We start from the raw sequence: 21,887 nt of genomic DNA on the forward strand, positions 1-21,887 counted from the left end.
CAGACTGCACTGTGGACAGACTGCACTGTGGACAGACTGCACTGTGGACAGACTGCACTGTGGACAGACTGCACTGTGGACAGACTGCACTGTGGACAGACTGCACTGTGGACAGACTGCACTGTGGACAGACTGCACTGTGGACAGACTGCACTGTGGACAGACTGCACTGTGGACAGACTGCACTGTGGACAGACTGCACTGTGGACAGACTGCACTGTGGACAGACTGCACTGTGGACAGACTGCACTGTGGACAGACTGCACTGTGGACAGACTGCACTGTGGACAGACTGCACTGTGGACAGACTGCACTGTGGACAGACTGCACTGTGGACAGACTGCACTGTGGACAGACTGCACTGTGGACAGACTGCACTGTGGACAGACTGCACTGTGGACAGACTGCACTGTGGACAGACTGCACTGTGGACAGACTGCACTGTGGACAGACTGCACTGTGGACAGACTGCACTGTGGACAGACTGCACTGTGGACAGACTGCACTGTGGACAGACTGCACTGTGGACAGACTGCACTGTGGACAGACTGCACTGTGGACAGACTGCACTGTGGACAGACTGCACTGTGGACAGACTGCACTGTGGACAGACTGCACTGTGGACAGACTGCACTGTGGACAGACTGCACTGTGGACAGACTGCACTGTGGACAGACTGCACTGTGGACAGACTGCACTGTGGACAGACTGCACTGTGGACAGACTGCACTGTGGACAGACTGCACTGTGGACAGACTGCACTGTGGACAGACTGCACTGTGGACAGACTGCACTGTGGACAGACTGCACTGTGGACAGACTGCACTGTGGACAGACTGCACTGTGGACAGACTGCACTGTGGACAGACTGCACTGTGGACAGACTGCACTGTGGACAGACTGCACTGTGGACAGACTGCACTGTGGACAGACTGCACTGTGGACAGACTGCACTGTGGACAGACTGCACTGTGGACAGACTGCACTGTGGACAGACTGCACTGTGGACAGACTGCACTGTGGACAGACTGCACTGTGGACAGACTGCACTGTGGACAGACTGCACTGTGGACAGACTGCACTGTGGACAGACTGCACTGTGGACAGACTGCACTGTGGACAGACTGCACTGTGGACAGACTGCACTGTGGACAGACTGCACTGTGGACAGACTGCACTGTGGACAGACTGCACTGTGGACAGACTGCACTGTGGACAGACTGCACTGTGGACAGACTGCACTGTGGACAGACTGCACTGTGGACAGACTGCACTGTGGACAGACTGCACTGTGGACAGACTGCACTGTGGACAGACTGCACTGTGGACAGACTGCACTGTGGACAGACTGCACTGTGGACAGACTGCACTGTGGACAGACTGCACTGTGGACAGACTGCACTGTGGACAGACTGCACTGTGGACAGACTGCACTGTGGACAGACTGCACTGTGGACAGACTGCACTGTGGACAGACTGCACTGTGGACAGACTGCACTGTGGACAGACTGCACTGTGGACAGACTGCACTGTGGACAGACTGCACTGTGGACAGACTGCACTGTGGACAGACTGCACTGTGGACAGACTGCACTGTGGACAGACTGCACTGTGGACAGACTGCACTGTGGACAGACTGCACTGTGGACAGACTGCACTGTGGACAGACTGCACTGTGGACAGACTGCACTGTGGACAGACTGCACTGTGGACAGACTGCACTGTGGACAGACTGCACTGTGGACAGACTGCACTGTGGACAGACTGCACTGTGGACAGACTGCACTGTGGACAGACTGCACTGTGGACAGACTGCACTGTGGACAGACTGCACTGTGGACAGACTGCACTGTGGACAGACTGCACTGTGGACAGACTGCACTGTGGACAGACTGCACTGTGGACAGACTGCACTGTGGACAGACTGCACTGTGGACAGACTGCACTGTGGACAGACTGCACTGTGGACAGACTGCACTGTGGACAGACTGCACTGTGGACAGACTGCACTGTGGACAGACTGCACTGTGGACAGACTGCACTGTGGACAGACTGCACTGTGGACAGACTGCACTGTGGACAGACTGCACTGTGGACAGACTGCACTGTGGACAGACTGCACTGTGGACAGACTGCACTGTGGACAGACTGCACTGTGGACAGACTGCACTGTGGACAGACTGCACTGTGGACAGACTGCACTGTGGACAGACTGCACTGTGGACAGACTGCACTGTGGACAGACTGCACTGTGGACAGACTGCACTGTGGACAGACTGCACTGTGGACAGACTGCACTGTGGACAGACTGCACTGTGGACAGACTGCACTGTGGACAGACTGCACTGTGGACAGACTGCACTGTGGACAGACTGCACTGTGGACAGACTGCACTGTGGACAGACTGCACTGTGGACAGACTGCACTGTGGACAGACTGCACTGTGGACAGACTGCACTGTGGACAGACTGCACTGTGGACAGACTGCACTGTGGACAGACTGCACTGTGGACAGACTGCACTGTGGACAGACTGCACTGTGGACAGACTGCACTGTGGACAGACTGCACTGTGGACAGACTGCACTGTGGACAGACTGCACTGTGGACAGACTGCACTGTGGACAGACTGCACTGTGGACAGACTGCACTGTGGACAGACTGCACTGTGGACAGACTGCACTGTGGACAGACTGCACTGTGGACAGACTGCACTGTGGACAGACTGCACTGTGGACAGACTGCACTGTGGACAGACTGCACTGTGGACAGACTGCACTGTGGACAGACTGCACTGTGGACAGACTGCACTGTGGACAGACTGCACTGTGGACAGACTGCACTGTGGACAGACTGCACTGTGGACAGACTGCACTGTGGACAGACTGCACTGTGGACAGACTGCACTGTGGACAGACTGCACTGTGGACAGACTGCACTGTGGACAGACTGCACTGTGGACAGACTGCACTGTGGACAGACTGCACTGTGGACAGACTGCACTGTGGACAGACTGCACTGTGGACAGACTGCACTGTGGACAGACTGCACTGTGGACAGACTGCACTGTGGACAGACTGCACTGTGGACAGACTGCACTGTGGACAGACTGCACTGTGGACAGACTGCACTGTGGACAGACTGCACTGTGGACAGACTGCACTGTGGACAGACTGCACTGTGGACAGACTGCACTGTGGACAGACTGCACTGTGGACAGACTGCACTGTGGACAGACTGCACTGTGGACAGACTGCACTGTGGACAGACTGCACTGTGGACAGACTGCACTGTGGACAGACTGCACTGTGGACAGACTGCACTGTGGACAGACTGCACTGTGGACAGACTGCACTGTGGACAGACTGCACTGTGGACAGACTGCACTGTGGACAGACTGCACTGTGGACAGACTGCACTGTGGACAGACTGCACTGTGGACAGACTGCACTGTGGACAGACTGCACTGTGGACAGACTGCACTGTGGACAGACTGCACTGTGGACAGACTGCACTGTGGACAGACTGCACTGTGGACAGACTGCACTGTGGACAGACTGCACTGTGGACAGACTGCACTGTGGACAGACTGCACTGTGGACAGACTGCACTGTGGACAGACTGCACTGTGGACAGACTGCACTGTGGACAGACTGCACTGTGGACAGACTGCACTGTGGACAGACTGCACTGTGGACAGACTGCACTGTGGACAGACTGCACTGTGGACAGACTGCACTGTGGACAGACTGCACTGTGGACAGACTGCACTGTGGACAGACTGCACTGTGGACAGACTGCACTGTGGACAGACTGCACTGTGGACAGACTGCACTGTGGACAGACTGCACTGTGGACAGACTGCACTGTGGACAGACTGCACTGTGGACAGACTGCACTGTGGACAGACTGCACTGTGGACAGACTGCACTGTGGACAGACTGCACTGTGGACAGACTGCACTGTGGACAGACTGCACTGTGGACAGACTGCACTGTGGACAGACTGCACTGTGGACAGACTGCACTGTGGACAGACTGCACTGTGGACAGACTGCACTGTGGACAGACTGCACTGTGGACAGACTGCACTGTGGACAGACTGCACTGTGGACAGACTGCACTGTGGACAGACTGCACTGTGGACAGACTGCACTGTGGACAGACTGCACTGTGGACAGACTGCACTGTGGACAGACTGCACTGTGGACAGACTGCACTGTGGACAGACTGCACTGTGGACAGACTGCACTGTGGACAGACTGCACTGTGGACAGACTGCACTGTGGACAGACTGCACTGTGGACAGACTGCACTGTGGACAGACTGCACTGTGGACAGACTGCACTGTGGACAGACTGCACTGTGGACAGACTGCACTGTGGACAGACTGCACTGTGGACAGACTGCACTGTGGACAGACTGCACTGTGGACAGACTGCACTGTGGACAGACTGCACTGTGGACAGACTGCACTGTGGACAGACTGCACTGTGGACAGACTGCACTGTGGACAGACTGCACTGTGGACAGACTGCACTGTGGACAGACTGCACTGTGGACAGACTGCACTGTGGACAGACTGCACTGTGGACAGACTGCACTGTGGACAGACTGCACTGTGGACAGACTGCACTGTGGACAGACTGCACTGTGGACAGACTGCACTGTGGACAGACTGCACTGTGGACAGACTGCACTGTGGACAGACTGCACTGTGGACAGACTGCACTGTGGACAGACTGCACTGTGGACAGACTGCACTGTGGACAGACTGCACTGTGGACAGACTGCACTGTGGACAGACTGCACTGTGGACAGACTGCACTGTGGACAGACTGCACTGTGGACAGACTGCACTGTGGACAGACTGCACTGTGGACAGACTGCACTGTGGACAGACTGCACTGTGGACAGACTGCACTGTGGACAGACTGCACTGTGGACAGACTGCACTGTGGACAGACTGCACTGTGGACAGACTGCACTGTGGACAGACTGCACTGTGGACAGACTGCACTGTGGACAGACTGCACTGTGGACAGACTGCACTGTGGACAGACTGCACTGTGGACAGACTGCACTGTGGACAGACTGCACTGTGGACAGACTGCACTGTGGACAGACTGCACTGTGGACAGACTGCACTGTGGACAGACTGCACTGTGGACAGACTGCACTGTGGACAGACTGCACTGTGGACAGACTGCACTGTGGACAGACTGCACTGTGGACAGACTGCACTGTGGACAGACTGCACTGTGGACAGACTGCACTGTGGACAGACTGCACTGTGGACAGACTGCACTGTGGACAGACTGCACTGTGGACAGACTGCACTGTGGACAGACTGCACTGTGGACAGACTGCACTGTGGACAGACTGCACTGTGGACAGACTGCACTGTGGACAGACTGCACTGTGGACAGACTGCACTGTGGACAGACTGCACTGTGGACAGACTGCACTGTGGACAGACTGCACTGTGGACAGACTGCACTGTGGACAGACTGCACTGTGGACAGACTGCACTGTGGACAGACTGCACTGTGGACAGACTGCACTGTGGACAGACTGCACTGTGGACAGACTGCACTGTGGACAGACTGCACTGTGGACAGACTGCACTGTGGACAGACTGCACTGTGGACAGACTGCACTGTGGACAGACTGCACTGTGGACAGACTGCACTGTGGACAGACTGCACTGTGGACAGACTGCACTGTGGACAGACTGCACTGTGGACAGACTGCACTGTGGACAGACTGCACTGTGGACAGACTGCACTGTGGACAGACTGCACTGTGGACAGACTGCACTGTGGACAGACTGCACTGTGGACAGACTGCACTGTGGACAGACTGCACTGTGGACAGACTGCACTGTGGACAGACTGCACTGTGGACAGACTGCACTGTGGACAGACTGCACTGTGGACAGACTGCACTGTGGACAGACTGCACTGTGGACAGACTGCACTGTGGACAGACTGCACTGTGGACAGACTGCACTGTGGACAGACTGCACTGTGGACAGACTGCACTGTGGACAGACTGCACTGTGGACAGACTGCACTGTGGACAGACTGCACTGTGGACAGACTGCACTGTGGACAGACTGCACTGTGGACAGACTGCACTGTGGACAGACTGCACTGTGGACAGACTGCACTGTGGACAGACTGCACTGTGGACAGACTGCACTGTGGACAGACTGCACTGTGGACAGACTGCACTGTGGACAGACTGCACTGTGGACAGACTGCACTGTGGACAGACTGCACTGTGGACAGACTGCACTGTGGACAGACTGCACTGTGGACAGACTGCACTGTGGACAGACTGCACTGTGGACAGACTGCACTGTGGACAGACTGCACTGTGGACAGACTGCACTGTGGACAGACTGCACTGTGGACAGACTGCACTGTGGACAGACTGCACTGTGGACAGACTGCACTGTGGACAGACTGCACTGTGGACAGACTGCACTGTGGACAGACTGCACTGTGGACAGACTGCACTGTGGACAGACTGCACTGTGGACAGACTGCACTGTGGACAGACTGCACTGTGGACAGACTGCACTGTGGACAGACTGCACTGTGGACAGACTGCACTGTGGACAGACTGCACTGTGGACAGACTGCACTGTGGACAGACTGCACTGTGGACAGACTGCACTGTGGACAGACTGCACTGTGGACAGACTGCACTGTGGACAGACTGCACTGTGGACAGACTGCACTGTGGACAGACTGCACTGTGGACAGACTGCACTGTGGACAGACTGCACTGTGGACAGACTGCACTGTGGACAGACTGCACTGTGGACAGACTGCACTGTGGACAGACTGCACTGTGGACAGACTGCACTGTGGACAGACTGCACTGTGGACAGACTGCACTGTGGACAGACTGCACTGTGGACAGACTGCACTGTGGACAGACTGCACTGTGGACAGACTGCACTGTGGACAGACTGCACTGTGGACAGACTGCACTGTGGACAGACTGCACTGTGGACAGACTGCACTGTGGACAGACTGCACTGTGGACAGACTGCACTGTGGACAGACTGCACTGTGGACAGACTGCACTGTGGACAGACTGCACTGTGGACAGACTGCACTGTGGACAGACTGCACTGTGGACAGACTGCACTGTGGACAGACTGCACTGTGGACAGACTGCACTGTGGACAGACTGCACTGTGGACAGACTGCACTGTGGACAGACTGCACTGTGGACAGACTGCACTGTGGACAGACTGCACTGTGGACAGACTGCACTGTGGACAGACTGCACTGTGGACAGACTGCACTGTGGACAGACTGCACTGTGGACAGACTGCACTGTGGACAGACTGCACTGTGGACAGACTGCACTGTGGACAGACTGCACTGTGGACAGACTGCACTGTGGACAGACTGCACTGTGGACAGACTGCACTGTGGACAGACTGCACTGTGGACAGACTGCACTGTGGACAGACTGCACTGTGGACAGACTGCACTGTGGACAGACTGCACTGTGGACAGACTGCACTGTGGACAGACTGCACTGTGGACAGACTGCACTGTGGACAGACTGCACTGTGGACAGACTGCACTGTGGACAGACTGCACTGTGGACAGACTGCACTGTGGACAGACTGCACTGTGGACAGACTGCACTGTGGACAGACTGCACTGTGGACAGACTGCACTGTGGACAGACTGCACTGTGGACAGACTGCACTGTGGACAGACTGCACTGTGGACAGACTGCACTGTGGACAGACTGCACTGTGGACAGACTGCACTGTGGACAGACTGCACTGTGGACAGACTGCACTGTGGACAGACTGCACTGTGGACAGACTGCACTGTGGACAGACTGCACTGTGGACAGACTGCACTGTGGACAGACTGCACTGTGGACAGACTGCACTGTGGACAGACTGCACTGTGGACAGACTGCACTGTGGACAGACTGCACTGTGGACAGACTGCACTGTGGACAGACTGCACTGTGGACAGACTGCACTGTGGACAGACTGCACTGTGGACAGACTGCACTGTGGACAGACTGCACTGTGGACAGACTGCACTGTGGACAGACTGCACTGTGGACAGACTGCACTGTGGACAGACTGCACTGTGGACAGACTGCACTGTGGACAGACTGCACTGTGGACAGACTGCACTGTGGACAGACTGCACTGTGGACAGACTGCACTGTGGACAGACTGCACTGTGGACAGACTGCACTGTGGACAGACTGCACTGTGGACAGACTGCACTGTGGACAGACTGCACTGTGGACAGACTGCACTGTGGACAGACTGCACTGTGGACAGACTGCACTGTGGACAGACTGCACTGTGGACAGACTGCACTGTGGACAGACTGCACTGTGGACAGACTGCACTGTGGACAGACTGCACTGTGGACAGACTGCACTGTGGACAGACTGCACTGTGGACAGACTGCACTGTGGACAGACTGCACTGTGGACAGACTGCACTGTGGACAGACTGCACTGTGGACAGACTGCACTGTGGACAGACTGCACTGTGGACAGACTGCACTGTGGACAGACTGCACTGTGGACAGACTGCACTGTGGACAGACTGCACTGTGGACAGACTGCACTGTGGACAGACTGCACTGTGGACAGACTGCACTGTGGACAGACTGCACTGTGGACAGACTGCACTGTGGACAGACTGCACTGTGGACAGACTGCACTGTGGACAGACTGCACTGTGGACAGACTGCACTGTGGACAGACTGCACTGTGGACAGACTGCACTGTGGACAGACTGCACTGTGGACAGACTGCACTGTGGACAGACTGCACTGTGGACAGACTGCACTGTGGACAGACTGCACTGTGGACAGACTGCACTGTGGACAGACTGCACTGTGGACAGACTGCACTGTGGACAGACTGCACTGTGGACAGACTGCACTGTGGACAGACTGCACTGTGGACAGACTGCACTGTGGACAGACTGCACTGTGGACAGACTGCACTGTGGACAGACTGCACTGTGGACAGACTGCACTGTGGACAGACTGCACTGTGGACAGACTGCACTGTGGACAGACTGCACTGTGGACAGACTGCACTGTGGACAGACTGCACTGTGGACAGACTGCACTGTGGACAGACTGCACTGTGGACAGACTGCACTGTGGACAGACTGCACTGTGGACAGACTGCACTGTGGACAGACTGCACTGTGGACAGACTGCACTGTGGACAGACTGCACTGTGGACAGACTGCACTGTGGACAGACTGCACTGTGGACAGACTGCACTGTGGACAGACTGCACTGTGGACAGACTGCACTGTGGACAGACTGCACTGTGGACAGACTGCACTGTGGACAGACTGCACTGTGGACAGACTGCACTGTGGACAGACTGCACTGTGGACAGACTGCACTGTGGACAGACTGCACTGTGGACAGACTGCACTGTGGACAGACTGCACTGTGGACAGACTGCACTGTGGACAGACTGCACTGTGGACAGACTGCACTGTGGACAGACTGCACTGTGGACAGACTGCACTGTGGACAGACTGCACTGTGGACAGACTGCACTGTGGACAGACTGCACTGTGGACAGACTGCACTGTGGACAGACTGCACTGTGGACAGACTGCACTGTGGACAGACTGCACTGTGGACAGACTGCACTGTGGACAGACTGCACTGTGGACAGACTGCACTGTGGACAGACTGCACTGTGGACAGACTGCACTGTGGACAGACTGCACTGTGGACAGACTGCACTGTGGACAGACTGCACTGTGGACAGACTGCACTGTGGACAGACTGCACTGTGGACAGACTGCACTGTGGACAGACTGCACTGTGGACAGACTGCACTGTGGACAGACTGCACTGTGGACAGACTGCACTGTGGACAGACTGCACTGTGGACAGACTGCACTGTGGACAGACTGCACTGTGGACAGACTGCACTGTGGACAGACTGCACTGTGGACAGACTGCACTGTGGACAGACTGCACTGTGGACAGACTGCACTGTGGACAGACTGCACTGTGGACAGACTGCACTGTGGACAGACTGCACTGTGGACAGACTGCACTGTGGACAGACTGCACTGTGGACAGACTGCACTGTGGACAGACTGCACTGTGGACAGACTGCACTGTGGACAGACTGCACTGTGGACAGACTGCACTGTGGACAGACTGCACTGTGGACAGACTGCACTGTGGACAGACTGCACTGTGGACAGACTGCACTGTGGACAGACTGCACTGTGGACAGACTGCACTGTGGACAGACTGCACTGTGGACAGACTGCACTGTGGACAGACTGCACTGTGGACAGACTGCACTGTGGACAGACTGCACTGTGGACAGACTGCACTGTGGACAGACTGCACTGTGGACAGACTGCACTGTGGACAGACTGCACTGTGGACAGACTGCACTGTGGACAGACTGCACTGTGGACAGACTGCACTGTGGACAGACTGCACTGTGGACAGACTGCACTGTGGACAGACTGCACTGTGGACAGACTGCACTGTGGACAGACTGCACTGTGGACAGACTGCACTGTGGACAGACTGCACTGTGGACAGACTGCACTGTGGACAGACTGCACTGTGGACAGACTGCACTGTGGACAGACTGCACTGTGGACAGACTGCACTGTGGACAGACTGCACTGTGGACAGACTGCACTGTGGACAGACTGCACTGTGGACAGACTGCACTGTGGACAGACTGCACTGTGGACAGACTGCACTGTGGACAGACTGCACTGTGGACAGACTGCACTGTGGACAGACTGCACTGTGGACAGACTGCACTGTGGACAGACTGCACTGTGGACAGACTGCACTGTGGACAGACTGCACTGTGGACAGACTGCACTGTGGACAGACTGCACTGTGGACAGACTGCACTGTGGACAGACTGCACTGTGGACAGACTGCACTGTGGACAGACTGCACTGTGGACAGACTGCACTGTGGACAGACTGCACTGTGGACAGACTGCACTGTGGACAGACTGCACTGTGGACAGACTGCACTGTGGACAGACTGCACTGTGGACAGACTGCACTGTGGACAGACTGCACTGTGGACAGACTGCACTGTGGACAGACTGCACTGTGGACAGACTGCACTGTGGACAGACTGCACTGTGGACAGACTGCACTGTGGACAGACTGCACTGTGGACAGACTGCACTGTGGACAGACTGCACTGTGGACAGACTGCACTGTGGACAGACTGCACTGTGGACAGACTGCACTGTGGACAGACTGCACTGTGGACAGACTGCACTGTGGACAGACTGCACTGTGGACAGACTGCACTGTGGACAGACTGCACTGTGGACAGACTGCACTGTGGACAGACTGCACTGTGGACAGACTGCACTGTGGACAGACTGCACTGTGGACAGACTGCACTGTGGACAGACTGCACTGTGGACAGACTGCACTGTGGACAGACTGCACTGTGGACAGACTGCACTGTGGACAGACTGCACTGTGGACAGACTGCACTGTGGACAGACTGCACTGTGGACAGACTGCACTGTGGACAGACTGCACTGTGGACAGACTGCACTGTGGACAGACTGCACTGTGGACAGACTGCACTGTGGACAGACTGCACTGTGGACAGACTGCACTGTGGACAGACTGCACTGTGGACAGACTGCACTGTGGACAGACTGCACTGTGGACAGACTGCACTGTGGACAGACTGCACTGTGGACAGACTGCACTGTGGACAGACTGCACTGTGGACAGACTGCACTGTGGACAGACTGCACTGTGGACAGACTGCACTGTGGACAGACTGCACTGTGGACAGACTGCACTGTGGACAGACTGCACTGTGGACAGACTGCACTGTGGACAGACTGCACTGTGGACAGACTGCACTGTGGACAGACTGCACTGTGGACAGACTGCACTGTGGACAGACTGCACTGTGGACAGACTGCACTGTGGACAGACTGCACTGTGGACAGACTGCACTGTGGACAGACTGCACTGTGGACAGACTGCACTGTGGACAGACTGCACTGTGGACAGACTGCACTGTGGACAGACTGCACTGTGGACAGACTGCACTGTGGACAGACTGCACTGTGGACAGACTGCACTGTGGACAGACTGCACTGTGGACAGACTGCACTGTGGACAGACTGCACTGTGGACAGACTGCACTGTGGACAGACTGCACTGTGGACAGACTGCACTGTGGACAGACTGCACTGTGGACAGACTGCACTGTGGACAGACTGCACTGTGGACAGACTGCACTGTGGACAGACTGCACTGTGGACAGACTGCACTGTGGACAGACTGCACTGTGGACAGACTGCACTGTGGACAGACTGCACTGTGGACAGACTGCACTGTGGACAGACTGCACTGTGGACAGACTGCACTGTGGACAGACTGCACTGTGGACAGACTGCACTGTGGACAGACTGCACTGTGGACAGACTGCACTGTGGACAGACTGCACTGTGGACAGACTGCACTGTGGACAGACTGCACTGTGGACAGACTGCACTGTGGACAGACTGCACTGTGGACAGACTGCACTGTGGACAGACTGCACTGTGGACAGACTGCACTGTGGACAGACTGCACTGTGGACAGACTGCACTGTGGACAGACTGCACTGTGGACAGACTGCACTGTGGACAGACTGCACTGTGGACAGACTGCACTGTGGACAGACTGCACTGTGGACAGACTGCACTGTGGACAGACTGCACTGTGGACAGACTGCACTGTGGACAGACTGCACTGTGGACAGACTGCACTGTGGACAGACTGCACTGTGGACAGACTGCACTGTGGACAGACTGCACTGTGGACAGACTGCACTGTGGACAGACTGCACTGTGGACAGACTGCACTGTGGACAGACTGCACTGTGGACAGACTGCACTGTGGACAGACTGCACTGTGGACAGACTGCACTGTGGACAGACTGCACTGTGGACAGACTGCACTGTGGACAGACTGCACTGTGGACAGACTGCACTGTGGACAGACTGCACTGTGGACAGACTGCACTGTGGACAGACTGCACTGTGGACAGACTGCACTGTGGACAGACTGCACTGTGGACAGACTGCACTGTGGACAGACTGCACTGTGGACAGACTGCACTGTGGACAGACTGCACTGTGGACAGACTGCACTGTGGACAGACTGCACTGTGGACAGACTGCACTGTGGACAGACTGCACTGTGGACAGACTGCACTGTGGACAGACTGCACTGTGGACAGACTGCACTGTGGACAGACTGCACTGTGGACAGACTGCACTGTGGACAGACTGCACTGTGGACAGACTGCACTGTGGACAGACTGCACTGTGGACAGACTGCACTGTGGACAGACTGCACTGTGGACAGACTGCACTGTGGACAGACTGCACTGTGGACAGACTGCACTGTGGACAGACTGCACTGTGGACAGACTGCACTGTGGACAGACTGCACTGTGGACAGACTGCACTGTGGACAGACTGCACTGTGGACAGACTGCACTGTGGACAGACTGCACTGTGGACAGACTGCACTGTGGACAGACTGCACTGTGGACAGACTGCACTGTGGACAGACTGCACTGTGGACAGACTGCACTGTGGACAGACTGCACTGTGGACAGACTGCACTGTGGACAGACTGCACTGTGGACAGACTGCACTGTGGACAGACTGCACTGTGGACAGACTGCACTGTGGACAGACTGCACTGTGGACAGACTGCACTGTGGACAGACTGCACTGTGGACAGACTGCACTGTGGACAGACTGCACTGTGGACAGACTGCACTGTGGACAGACTGCACTGTGGACAGACTGCACTGTGGACAGACTGCACTGTGGACAGACTGCACTGTGGACAGACTGCACTGTGGACAGACTGCACTGTGGACAGACTGCACTGTGGACAGACTGCACTGTGGACAGACTGCACTGTGGACAGACTGCACTGTGGACAGACTGCACTGTGGACAGACTGCACTGTGGACAGACTGCACTGTGGACAGACTGCACTGTGGACAGACTGCACTGTGGACAGACTGCACTGTGGACAGACTGCACTGTGGACAGACTGCACTGTGGACAGACTGCACTGTGGACAGACTGCACTGTGGACAGACTGCACTGTGGACAGACTGCACTGTGGACAGACTGCACTGTGGACAGACTGCACTGTGGACAGACTGCACTGTGGACAGACTGCACTGTGGACAGACTGCACTGTGGACAGACTGCACTGTGGACAGACTGCACTGTGGACAGACTGCACTGTGGACAGACTGCACTGTGGACAGACTGCACTGTGGACAGACTGCACTGTGGACAGACTGCACTGTGGACAGACTGCACTGTGGACAGACTGCACTGTGGACAGACTGCACTGTGGACAGACTGCACTGTGGACAGACTGCACTGTGGACAGACTGCACTGTGGACAGACTGCACTGTGGACAGACTGCACTGTGGACAGACTGCACTGTGGACAGACTGCACTGTGGACAGACTGCACTGTGGACAGACTGCACTGTGGACAGACTGCACTGTGGACAGACTGCACTGTGGACAGACTGCACTGTGGACAGACTGCACTGTGGACAGACTGCACTGTGGACAGACTGCACTGTGGACAGACTGCACTGTGGACAGACTGCACTGTGGACAGACTGCACTGTGGACAGACTGCACTGTGGACAGACTGCACTGTGGACAGACTGCACTGTGGACAGACTGCACTGTGGACAGACTGCACTGTGGACAGACTGCACTGTGGACAGACTGCACTGTGGACAGACTGCACTGTGGACAGACTGCACTGTGGACAGACTGCACTGTGGACAGACTGCACTGTGGACAGACTGCACTGTGGACAGACTGCACTGTGGACAGACTGCACTGTGGACAGACTGCACTGTGGACAGACTGCACTGTGGACAGACTGCACTGTGGACAGACTGCACTGTGGACAGACTGCACTGTGGACAGACTGCACTGTGGACAGACTGCACTGTGGACAGACTGCACTGTGGACAGACTGCACTGTGGACAGACTGCACTGTGGACAGACTGCACTGTGGACAGACTGCACTGTGGACAGACTGCACTGTGGACAGACTGCACTGTGGACAGACTGCACTGTGGACAGACTGCACTGTGGACAGACTGCACTGTGGACAGACTGCACTGTGGACAGACTGCACTGTGGACAGACTGCACTGTGGACAGACTGCACTGTGGACAGACTGCACTGTGGACAGACTGCACTGTGGACAGACTGCACTGTGGACAGACTGCACTGTGGACAGACTGCACTGTGGACAGACTGCACTGTGGACAGACTGCACTGTGGACAGACTGCACTGTGGACAGACTGCACTGTGGACAGACTGCACTGTGGACAGACTGCACTGTGGACAGACTGCACTGTGGACAGACTGCACTGTGGACAGACTGCACTGTGGACAGACTGCACTGTGGACAGACTGCACTGTGGACAGACTGCACTGTGGACAGACTGCACTGTGGACAGACTGCACTGTGGACAGACTGCACTGTGGACAGACTGCACTGTGGACAGACTGCACTGTGGACAGACTGCACTGTGGACAGACTGCACTGTGGACAGACTGCACTGTGGACAGACTGCACTGTGGACAGACTGCACTGTGGACAGACTGCACTGTGGACAGACTGCACTGTGGACAGACTGCACTGTGGACAGACTGCACTGTGGACAGACTGCACTGTGGACAGACTGCACTGTGGACAGACTGCACTGTGGACAGACTGCACTGTGGACAGACTGCACTGTGGACAGACTGCACTGTGGACAGACTGCACTGTGGACAGACTGCACTGTGGACAGACTGCACTGTGGACAGACTGCACTGTGGACAGACTGCACTGTGGACAGACTGCACTGTGGACAGACTGCACTGTGGACAGACTGCACTGTGGACAGACTGCACTGTGGACAGACTGCACTGTGGACAGACTGCACTGTGGACAGACTGCACTGTGGACAGACTGCACTGTGGACAGACTGCACTGTGGACAGACTGCACTGTGGACAGACTGCACTGTGGACAGACTGCACTGTGGACAGACTGCACTGTGGACAGACTGCACTGTGGACAGACTGCACTGTGGACAGACTGCACTGTGGACAGACTGCACTGTGGACAGACTGCACTGTGGACAGACTGCACTGTGGACAGACTGCACTGTGGACAGACTGCACTGTGGACAGACTGCACTGTGGACAGACTGCACTGTGGACAGACTGCACTGTGGACAGACTGCACTGTGGACAGACTGCACTGTGGACAGACTGCACTGTGGACAGACTGCACTGTGGACAGACTGCACTGTGGACAGACTGCACTGTGGACAGACTGCACTGTGGACAGACTGCACTGTGGACAGACTGCACTGTGGACAGACTGCACTGTGGACAGACTGCACTGTGGACAGACTGCACTGTGGACAGACTGCACTGTGGACAGACTGCACTGTGGACAGACTGCACTGTGGACAGACTGCACTGTGGACAGACTGCACTGTGGACAGACTGCACTGTGGACAGACTGCACTGTGGACAGACTGCACTGTGGACAGACTGCACTGTGGACAGACTGCACTGTGGACAGACTGCACTGTGGACAGACTGCACTGTGGACAGACTGCACTGTGGACAGACTGCACTGTGGACAGACTGCACTGTGGACAGACTGCACTGTGGACAGACTGCACTGTGGACAGACTGCACTGTGGACAGACTGCACTGTGGACAGACTGCACTGTGGACAGACTGCACTGTGGACAGACTGCACTGTGGACAGACTGCACTGTGGACAGACTGCACTGTGGACAGACTGCACTGTGGACAGACTGCACTGTGGACAGACTGCACTGTGGACAGACTGCACTGTGGACAGACTGCACTGTGGACAGACTGCACTGTGGACAGACTGCACTGTGGACAGACTGCACTGTGGACAGACTGCACTGTGGACAGACTGCACTGTGGACAGACTGCACTGTGGACAGACTGCACTGTGGACAGACTGCACTGTGGACAGACTGCACTGTGGACAGACTGCACTGTGGACAGACTGCACTGTGGACAGACTGCACTGTGGACAGACTGCACTGTGGACAGACTGCACTGTGGACAGACTGCACTGTGGACAGACTGCACTGTGGACAGACTGCACTGTGGACAGACTGCACTGTGGACAGACTGCACTGTGGACAGACTGCACTGTGGACAGACTGCACTGTGGACAGACTGCACTGTGGACAGACTGCACTGTGGACAGACTGCACTGTGGACAGACTGCACTGTGGACAGACTGCACTGTGGACAGACTGCACTGTGGACAGACTGCACTGTGGACAGACTGCACTGTGGACAGACTGCACTGTGGACAGACTGCACTGTGGACAGACTGCACTGTGGACAGACTGCACTGTGGACAGACTGCACTGTGGACAGACTGCACTGTGGACAGACTGCACTGTGGACAGACTGCACTGTGGACAGACTGCACTGTGGACAGACTGCACTGTGGACAGACTGCACTGTGGACAGACTGCACTGTGGACAGACTGCACTGTGGACAGACTGCACTGTGGACAGACTGCACTGTGGACAGACTGCACTGTGGACAGACTGCACTGTGGACAGACTGCACTGTGGACAGACTGCACTGTGGACAGACTGCACTGTGGACAGACTGCACTGTGGACAGACTGCACTGTGGACAGACTGCACTGTGGACAGACTGCACTGTGGACAGACTGCACTGTGGACAGACTGCACTGTGGACAGACTGCACTGTGGACAGACTGCACTGTGGACAGACTGCACTGTGGACAGACTGCACTGTGGACAGACTGCACTGTGGACAGACTGCACTGTGGACAGACTGCACTGTGGACAGACTGCACTGTGGACAGACTGCACTGTGGACAGACTGCACTGTGGACAGACTGCACTGTGGACAGACTGCACTGTGGACAGACTGCACTGTGGACAGACTGCACTGTGGACAGACTGCACTGTGGACAGACTGCACTGTGGACAGACTGCACTGTGGACAGACTGCACTGTGGACAGACTGCACTGTGGACAGACTGCACTGTGGACAGACTGCACTGTGGACAGACTGCACTGTGGACAGACTGCACTGTGGACAGACTGCACTGTGGACAGACTGCACTGTGGACAGACTGCACTGTGGACAGACTGCACTGTGGACAGACTGCACTGTGGACAGACTGCACTGTGGACAGACTGCACTGTGGACAGACTGCACTGTGGACAGACTGCACTGTGGACAGACTGCACTGTGGACAGACTGCACTGTGGACAGACTGCACTGTGGACAGACTGCACTGTGGACAGACTGCACTGTGGACAGACTGCACTGTGGACAGACTGCACTGTGGACAGACTGCACTGTGGACAGACTGCACTGTGGACAGACTGCACTGTGGACAGACTGCACTGTGGACAGACTGCACTGTGGACAGACTGCACTGTGGACAGACTGCACTGTGGACAGACTGCACTGTGGACAGACTGCACTGTGGACAGACTGCACTGTGGACAGACTGCACTGTGGACAGACTGCACTGTGGACAGACTGCACTGTGGACAGACTGCACTGTGGACAGACTGCACTGTGGACAGACTGCACTGTGGACAGACTGCACTGTGGACAGACTGCACTGTGGACAGACTGCACTGTGGACAGACTGCACTGTGGACAGACTGCACTGTGGACAGACTGCACTGTGGACAGACTGCACTGTGGACAGACTGCACTGTGGACAGACTGCACTGTGGACAGACTGCACTGTGGACAGACTGCACTGTGGACAGACTGCACTGTGGACAGACTGCACTGTGGACAGACTGCACTGTGGACAGACTGCACTGTGGACAGACTGCACTGTGGACAGACTGCACTGTGGACAGACTGCACTGTGGACAGACTGCACTGTGGACAGACTGCACTGTGGACAGACTGCACTGTGGACAGACTGCACTGTGGACAGACTGCACTGTGGACAGACTGCACTGTGGACAGACTGCACTGTGGACAGACTGCACTGTGGACAGACTGCACTGTGGACAGACTGCACTGTGGACAGACTGCACTGTGGACAGACTGCACTGTGGACAGACTGCACTGTGGACAGACTGCACTGTGGACAGACTGCACTGTGGACAGACTGCACTGTGGACAGACTGCACTGTGGACAGACTGCACTGTGGACAGACTGCACTGTGGACAGACTGCACTGTGGACAGACTGCACTGTGGACAGACTGCACTGTGGACAGACTGCACTGTGGACAGACTGCACTGTGGACAGACTGCACTGTGGACAGACTGCACTGTGGACAGACTGCACTGTGGACAGACTGCACTGTGGACAGACTGCACTGTGGACAGACTGCACTGTGGACAGACTGCACTGTGGACAGACTGCACTGTGGACAGACTGCACTGTGGACAGACTGCACTGTGGACAGACTGCACTGTGGACAGACTGCACTGTGGACAGACTGCACTGTGGACAGACTGCACTGTGGACAGACTGCACTGTGGACAGACTGCACTGTGGACAGACTGCACTGTGGACAGACTGCACTGTGGACAGACTGCACTGTGGACAGACTGCACTGTGGACAGACTGCACTGTGGACAGACTGCACTGTGGACAGACTGCACTGTGGACAGACTGCACTGTGGACAGACTGCACTGTGGACAGACTGCACTGTGGACAGACTGCACTGTGGACAGACTGCACTGTGGACAGACTGCACTGTGGACAGACTGCACTGTGGACAGACTGCACTGTGGACAGACTGCACTGTGGACAGACTGCACTGTGGACAGACTGCACTGTGGACAGACTGCACTGTGGACAGACTGCACTGTGGACAGACTGCACTGTGGACAGACTGCACTGTGGACAGACTGCACTGTGGACAGACTGCACTGTGGACAGACTGCACTGTGGACAGACTGCACTGTGGACAGACTGCACTGTGGACAGACTGCACTGTGGACAGACTGCACTGTGGACAGACTGCACTGTGGACAGACTGCACTGTGGACAGACTGCACTGTGGACAGACTGCACTGTGGACAGACTGCACTGTGGACAGACTGCACTGTGGACAGACTGCACTGTGGACAGACTGCACTGTGGACAGACTGCACTGTGGACAGACTGCACTGTGGACAGACTGCACTGTGGACAGACTGCACTGTGGACAGACTGCACTGTGGACAGACTGCACTGTGGACAGACTGCACTGTGGACAGACTGCACTGTGGACAGACTGCACTGTGGACAGACTGCACTGTGGACAGACTGCACTGTGGACAGACTGCACTGTGGACAGACTGCACTGTGGACAGACTGCACTGTGGACAGACTGCACTGTGGACAGACTGCACTGTGGACAGACTGCACTGTGGACAGACTGCACTGTGGACAGACTGCACTGTGGACAGACTGCACTGTGGACAGACTGCACTGTGGACAGACTGCACTGTGGACAGACTGCACTGTGGACAGACTGCACTGTGGACAGACTGCACTGTGGACAGACTGCACTGTGGACAGACTGCACTGTGGACAGACTGCACTGTGGACAGACTGCACTGTGGACAGACTGCACTGTGGACAGACTGCACTGTGGACAGACTGCACTGTGGACAGACTGCACTGTGGACAGACTGCACTGTGGACAGACTGCACTGTGGACAGACTGCACTGTGGACAGACTGCACTGTGGACAGACTGCACTGTGGACAGACTGCACTGTGGACAGACTGCACTGTGGACAGACTGCACTGTGGACAGACTGCACTGTGGACAGACTGCACTGTGGACAGACTGCACTGTGGACAGACTGCACTGTGGACAGACTGCACTGTGGACAGACTGCACTGTGGACAGACTGCACTGTGGACAGACTGCACTGTGGACAGACTGCACTGTGGACAGACTGCACTGTGGACAGACTGCACTGTGGACAGACTGCACTGTGGACAGACTGCACTGTGGACAGACTGCACTGTGGACAGACTGCACTGTGGACAGACTGCACTGTGGACAGACTGCACTGTGGACAGACTGCACTGTGGACAGACTGCACTGTGGACAGACTGCACTGTGGACAGACTGCACTGTGGACAGACTGCACTGTGGACAGACTGCACTGTGGACAGACTGCACTGTGGACAGACTGCACTGTGGACAGACTGCACTGTGGACAGACTGCACTGTGGACAGACTGCACTGTGGACAGACTGCACTGTGGACAGACTGCACTGTGGACAGACTGCACTGTGGACAGACTGCACTGTGGACAGACTGCACTGTGGACAGACTGCACTGTGGACAGACTGCACTGTGGACAGACTGCACTGTGGACAGACTGCACTGTGGACAGACTGCACTGTGGACAGACTGCACTGTGGACAGACTGCACTGTGGACAGACTGCACTGTGGACAGACTGCACTGTGGACAGACTGCACTGTGGACAGACTGCACTGTGGACAGACTGCACTGTGGACAGACTGCACTGTGGACAGACTGCACTGTGGACAGACTGCACTGTGGACAGACTGCACTGTGGACAGACTGCACTGTGGACAGACTGCACTGTGGACAGACTGCACTGTGGACAGACTGCACTGTGGACAGACTGCACTGTGGACAGACTGCACTGTGGACAGACTGCACTGTGGACAGACTGCACTGTGGACAGACTGCACTGTGGACAGACTGCACTGTGG

This window comes from Carcharodon carcharias, assembly GCF_017639515.1.
Source record: "Carcharodon carcharias isolate sCarCar2 chromosome 33 unlocalized genomic scaffold, sCarCar2.pri SUPER_33_unloc_1, whole genome shotgun sequence".
Taxonomy (NCBI): Eukaryota; Metazoa; Chordata; class Chondrichthyes; order Lamniformes; family Lamnidae; genus Carcharodon; species Carcharodon carcharias.